This window comes from Dipodomys merriami, unplaced genomic scaffold, assembly GCF_024711535.1.
Source record: "Dipodomys merriami isolate MVZ:Mamm:240054 unplaced genomic scaffold, mDipMer1.0.p SCAF_5, whole genome shotgun sequence".
Classification (NCBI taxonomy): Eukaryota; Metazoa; Chordata; class Mammalia; order Rodentia; family Heteromyidae; genus Dipodomys; species Dipodomys merriami.
The window spans coordinates 15,991,496-15,997,962 of NW_027206068.1; the positions used below are offsets into that span (position 1 = coordinate 15,991,496).

General features: G+C 36.6%; 1 long non-coding RNA gene across 1 annotated transcript; it reads left to right on the forward strand.

Annotated features, from left to right (window-relative positions):
* The first annotated feature begins 617 nt into the window (after window positions 1-617).
* On the forward strand, window positions 618-3,426 carry LOC138810055 (uncharacterized). Its single transcript, XR_011367009.1, has 3 exons — window positions 618-659; window positions 1,945-2,093; window positions 3,065-3,426. It is a non-coding gene; the product is annotated as an uncharacterized lncRNA (long non-coding RNA).
* Window positions 3,427-6,467: the final 3,041 nt, after the last annotated feature.

Below are 6,467 nucleotides of genomic sequence, written 5' to 3' on the forward strand. Positions count from 1 at the left end.
TCAAATTTCAAAAAAGATTGAAAAATGAAGGCAATAATAAAAGCAAGTGATGAAAGGTTTCCCTGCTTAGCAATCTTGTGGCAATTGTGTTTAGGGAACTCAAGAGTTCTGGGTAGAAGAGACATGAGTAATTGTACAGATTCTGCAGACTAAGAATAACTATCTCTCAACATAAAATATACTAAGCTTTACTTAGACTTCAAGGTGGGTTTAATGATAAGGATGAAAAACTGTAGAGAAATTGATTTTCTGGCTCACCTAAAGTAATCTATTTTGGGTTAGGTTGGCAGGAACTTTAACTGGCAACTCAGAGAGACAGAGAGACAAAGACAGAGAGGGGGGAGAGGGAGAGAGAGAGGGAGAGAGAGAGAAGGAGAGGAGAGAGAGACACAGTTTGGTATGTTGCACTGAATGTAACTTGAGCATTTTCCCTTATTAACTAACACCCCAGATTCCTACCACCAACTCCACACCACCACACCCAAAGCCACAGGCAACCTTCATGTTTGTCCTCTCAGTCTTCTTAACAGTCTTAGGCCGAACCACACATTCTGAATTGCAAGATTTGGATTGTTTGTGTATGTTCTAAAAGGAATCCCAACTGTTCTGAGTGTTTCCCATGGTTGGAAGGCAGTAATCAAGAGGCTGGCTCTCACTGAGTGAGTCACTGCTGGGGCAAACTGGAGACTCATCTGCAGAGGAGTTCTGCCCTCCCACCTCGGGAATCTCACTACCAACAACCTCTGACTAACTCTTACATCCCTTCTCTTATATTCACAAAGCTGGGAGCTGACTCTCAAAGGCAACGGATAGTTTAAGTAACAAAATGCTTACAGATGGGAAAGTATAAAGAATGGATGCTGGATGCTTAGGTGGTAACATCTAGCAGGCTATGATTGAGGCCTTCAGATATCATTTTTCTCATGCCAATAGTAACAATCTCATCTACTTCAGTGCAAATCTTTTTCTTTTCTAAATTTCATCTTCTGATTGACGCAGAATAATTTTGTGTATTTATGGAATAGGAAAGGATGGTTTGAAATACTAGGTAATGATCAAGTCAAAGTCATTAGCATATCTCTTGCCTTAAATAGGTATGTTGTCTGTAGCAAGAACAGTCAGAACCTTTTCTTTTTGCTGTCGCAAAACATGATAATTTATTGTTAACTACAGACACTCTGCTATGGACTAGAACGATTTCTTTCTTCTGGAGTCTCTGGTTTTCCATTCTCAGCTGCCATGTTATTCAGATTCACATAGCAGTGAGATCATGCATCCTGCTCTCTCTGTGCCTAGTTTATTTCATTTAACATCATGTCCTCTGTGCCCATCTAAGGGGCTTCAAATGTCATGGCTTGGTCCTTTCTTGTGAGTGATATTGTATACCCATATCTCATCTTCTTTATACATGCATGTGGATGGACACTAAGGTTGATTTCATATTTTGGCTATTGTGAAAAGCGCTTCAAGAAATATAGCTGTACAGAAGTCATGTGGTATGTTGATTCCTTGATTTCACACATTCAAATCTTTTACTTTTGAAGATAGGGTCTTGCTCTGTAGTCAGGTAGGCTTTGAGCTCACAATTTTCTGGTGTCTAGAGTGATGAGCTCACACGCATGCACCACCATGGCAAGTGGATGTAAGTTTTATCTGGGTTTTTCCTAACTCCCATGGAAAACTGATATTCCAAATTCAAAGTAAAATCATCTCCACACATAAAACCTAACTTCCTAAAGAACTCCATTTTGGGTTGACTCCCTAGTCCAATTTAATTCATGTTATAAGAATGAGAATAGGATGAATAATAGAGACTTAGAAATAATATAGAGTGTGATAGGTAATTTTGGGGGAGAACTTTTTTTCATAATCAATTTGGGAGGTATCCAGTCCTATGTCTTCAGAAGGAAAACTTGTACTGTATCTCAAGATCCTCTTTTTCAGGGCTGGTGAAGCAGAAAGCATAATCTCTTCACTGAAGAAAAGAGTCAATATTAAAGCCTGGATGTGAATCTAATGAGGGAGATAAACAAAGATGACGAAAACTCTAAAGCTGGAAGCAGTTCTCTGCTCTGTATGGCTGCTCAGTACTAGTGAGTACAGAGAATTGCTACTTCACCTCAACTTCTGTATTTATAACTGTTGCCTTCGATAGGCCTCAGCCTATCAGAAAGCTATCTTCTTAGGAAGACATACTCAAGTTGGAAGCACAACACTCAGATAAAGTAATTGTTTGCAATTGGGTGCCTGTGGCTCATGTCCATATCCTAGCTACTCAAAAGGCTGAGATCTGAGGATCCTGGTTCAAAGCCAGCCCAGGCAGGAAAACACATGAAACACTCTTCTCCAATTAACTCACCAAAAAGCCAGAAGTGGAGCTGTGACTCAAGTGGTAAGGTGCTAGTCTTGAGCAAAACGATCTTGAGGACAGTGCCCAGGCCCTAAGGTTTAGCCTCAGGACACACACACACACACACACACACACACACACACACACACACACACACACACACACACACACACACACACACACACACAGTGTGAAAAGAAAGAATTTTCAAGAAATACAGAGTCATCAAGATGAGAATCCCTTAAAGAAACTTAATGAAGTGCATTTTGAAAAATCACACATCTGAAAAGTGAAGGAGCAGTGAGAAATTGTCTTCCAGGGATGCTGACTTACTTAGTGTATGAAGATAATATATGCATATTGATAAATATTACACATTAGAAAACTAATTGGCATGAAATCTACTTGCTATATCGACCTTTATCTCTATTTACTCCTTGATTCTGAGAATCCCAAGATTCCTTCAGTCTTTCCTTAATGCTTTTCCTATTCAAGTGTTTTCCCATGAATCCCATTTCTCATGGATTTTTGTCATTTCTTTCAACAAATCAAAATATTTGACATGGAATGATGATCCATCAAAACTACCATAAGAACTATATAACATATTGGCATGCCTCCTTGCTTGTCTGAATAGTGTTATATAGCTGTGGTTACTAAATAATTTAAAATATGCCTTTTCTTGTTTTGTTTTGTTTTGTTTTACTTGTGCAGCGCAGGCAATTTTGATCATTAAATGAGCTTTGCAGGTGTGCAAATACCCTGCTAATCCTGGTGTTTTCTGAAAGACTGCTCGCCACATCAACCAATAATTTGGAAGACTGGCAAAATGGAGATGCTTTTTCAAGGCCCAACAATAAATTAATAAGACGAGTTATGTAAAAACTGGAATTTTGTGGAGTTAGAAAATAAGACCACCTGAACTTTTATTTTTGTAAGTCCTCAAGGATTGGATTGTTAAATGCAAAACCAGATCTGACTGTTCTTTGTCTACTCTTTCCTTTTCCTTCATGTAAACATTATTTTCTTGGTATCAGAGTGAGGAGAGAGTCCCTAACCTGTGCTTCTCATTACATAGATAGATAAATAAATAAATAACTTGGAAACTTCTCTGGCAAGTTTTTGTCTGGGATTTTTTTTAAGGGACATTTGTGTGTAGTGGGGAGAAATCCTCTTTATATCTTCAGCATGATGTGTGCTTTTTCTTAAGGAAATGCCAAAGAAACTAGTTAGATGACAAGTGGAAACTAATAAAATGAAAAATGCATATTTACTTTTTCTGTGTGTCTTATGTTCTTTCTCCCTTTTCAAGTCCAAACAGAGAGCTTTACACTAACTTTTCTCTTCAGCACTTTTGCAAGAGAAATCGGATATTCAGTTCTCTCTTCTCAAATGCTTCAGTAGCAGAATAGGGGCTATTACTATTTTAGAACAGCCAAAATTTCATGCTATAGTTTGCACCCAAATTCTACAAGTTATGTAAGTAATTCATGCGGGACTGAAGAAGGGGTGAACAACGTTCCTTAAAGTTGACCATCAAGAAAATGGCTAGAGAAATGGCACATTCTTAAAGCATTATTACAATCTGAATAGTGCTCAGCTTTCCATAGTTTTAAAATGATCCCATACATATTAACTATTAGCAAACAAAAATTGACTTATCCTTATTTAGGTAAGCATAGAAATAAGCAAGTCTCCTGGAAAGAAAATCTGAACTTAGAGCTAAGAGGCATATGAGCATCTTAAAGTCCTTTAATATCAAGCCCAAGAGAATTATGTTTATTTTTTTTTTTGCTGAATGTGAAAGTTCAGGCTCAGTATCAAGTTTATTTTGTCCACTAACTTTGTTAACCTTTCCAGCCTCTCTAACATTTGGTGTTCTTTCACTAAGGATAGAACAGTTACCTAAGGGTCAAAGATCAGAGCTATTACTGTGTTAACCTGAAGCACCTCTACCAAACCTCCAGCTTACAATGTGGTTTCTATTACTTTAAAAAATGCCAACAAGAGTCCTATATCAATGTAGTGGGCATGGATGAGAAGCCCCATAATAAACCTCCCCGGTTTATTAAACAAAATATTGCCACTTGTGCAATTATTAGAAGAGCTAGAGTGCGGCGTAGTTTTGATGGCTTTATTTTAGTTATCATGGCTGAACTTGTGATGAAATTTTACAATTTTGAAACATTTCAAAGAGCTAGTATATCTCTACTGATCTCTTAGGGTACTATTCAGATGACAGCTCTTAGAAAACAATATGCATTAAGGCATAAAACAATATCCATTTGTATTCAAGCCATGCTATCATAATAAATTACTAGCCAAAAAATATTTTCTTGTGAAGATTTAGTGCTAAGCCCTTAGTTGTAATTCATTTCACTGCAGAGATATTCAACTCATCGCTTAGAAACCGTGTTTGCAGACTTCACCAGGGTAACAGCTCTAATCCTTAAGGTAATCATCTTTCACCCTCCTCTCCAGCTCTTTCTCCTTTTAAGTCTTATTGGTCTTTTTAGAAAAACAGAAAGGACAAGACAGCTATTCTTTGCCTCCATGGGATAGTCTACACAGTTCAGACCAGTCATACCATCTTCTGTTTACCTTCATCACAGACAAATGCTTAGGGTCATCCTTCTTCCCACTGATATTTTCACAAGGAAAAAGAAAATATGTCAGGAGATATCCAGATTGTCAATGATAAGGAACTGAGAAGTAAAGTTCATTTGCCATTTTTACTTCTGCAGTTGATATCCAAAAGGGCTAAGAAGAAATACAGTAAGAGAAAAAGGCAAAGAAGAGAAAGAAAAGAAACAAGAGGGACAAAAGGAGGAGAAGGAAGAGAAGGAAGAAGAGGTAGTAGAGGTAGAGGAGGAAGAAGAAAGATTATATATTCTGAATAAGTTCTATTATGTTTTTAATATTTTGAAGTATACTATGATCAGCCAGAAAACCAAAAATATTATTTCATTATCACTTTTATTCAATGCTATAATTTTCCAATAAAATTTTAGGACAGTTGGATTTCAGTAGCTTATGCCTGTAATTCTAGCTACTCAGGAGGCTGACATCTGAAGATTACAGTTTGAAGACAGCCCCGGCAAGAAAGTCCATAAGATTCTTATCTCCAATAAACTACAAAATCAGAAGTGGAGCTCTGATTCAAGTGGTAGACCGCTGGCCTTGAGCAAAAGAAGCTCAGGGACAATACTCATCCCCTGAATTCAAGCCCTGGGATCAACATAAAAACAAAACAAAACAAATAACAACAACAACAACAAAAACAACTGTAAGTTCAAGCCTTTGGATTTTCACAAAAACCAAACAAAACAAAGACTTAGGCCAAAGAAGTATTAGTACTTTCAATCATTTCTAATGAATGAGTATATATACTTTTATATATCATAGTTAAGTAGAGATCGAGATAGAGATTTTCATGTTATTTTTAAATACAGGGGAATTTAGAATTGTGTAACAGAAGTAAATTTCTTAGGAATCTAATATTATTGGTTCTTTTATTATTTTATTTTATTGTTTTTACACATCAGCCATTTCCATCATTGGCTGGAGAAGTTCAAGCTGTTTGTAGGCCTAGACAGTTTAGACAGTTGACTAAAATTATAATCTGTTCAAATTGATAATAAATCAGACAATCTCTATCATCCAAACATCTCCTAGATGATTAAAAATATTGACTGTGTAAAGTTTGGAAGTTATTTAGATTAACACACAACCTTAGTCCAACATAAATTTAGAAAGAAAAAAAAGATAACTACAACAAATAACAAAACCTCTTTGGTCACTAGGAAACATTTTTTTATTTTAGTATTTGCATATGAGACAATAAGAATTAATCTACATTTTATACTTACTTCCAAATATAAGTTCTTTCTAGGTGATTTTAGTTTAATTTTTCCATGATCCTAAACAAGGAACTTAAATTCCTGACCTTGTCTCTTGGCAATCAGCAAGTTCTTTTACTTTTACCTTCTAGAATTCTAGAATTTTCGGTCATCCTTGCATCTCCTCTTTTTTTTTTTCTTTGGTCTGTTGTGGGGCCTGAACTCTAGGCCTGGGCTCTTCAGCTCAAGGCTAGCGCTCTACCACTTGAGCCAGCTTT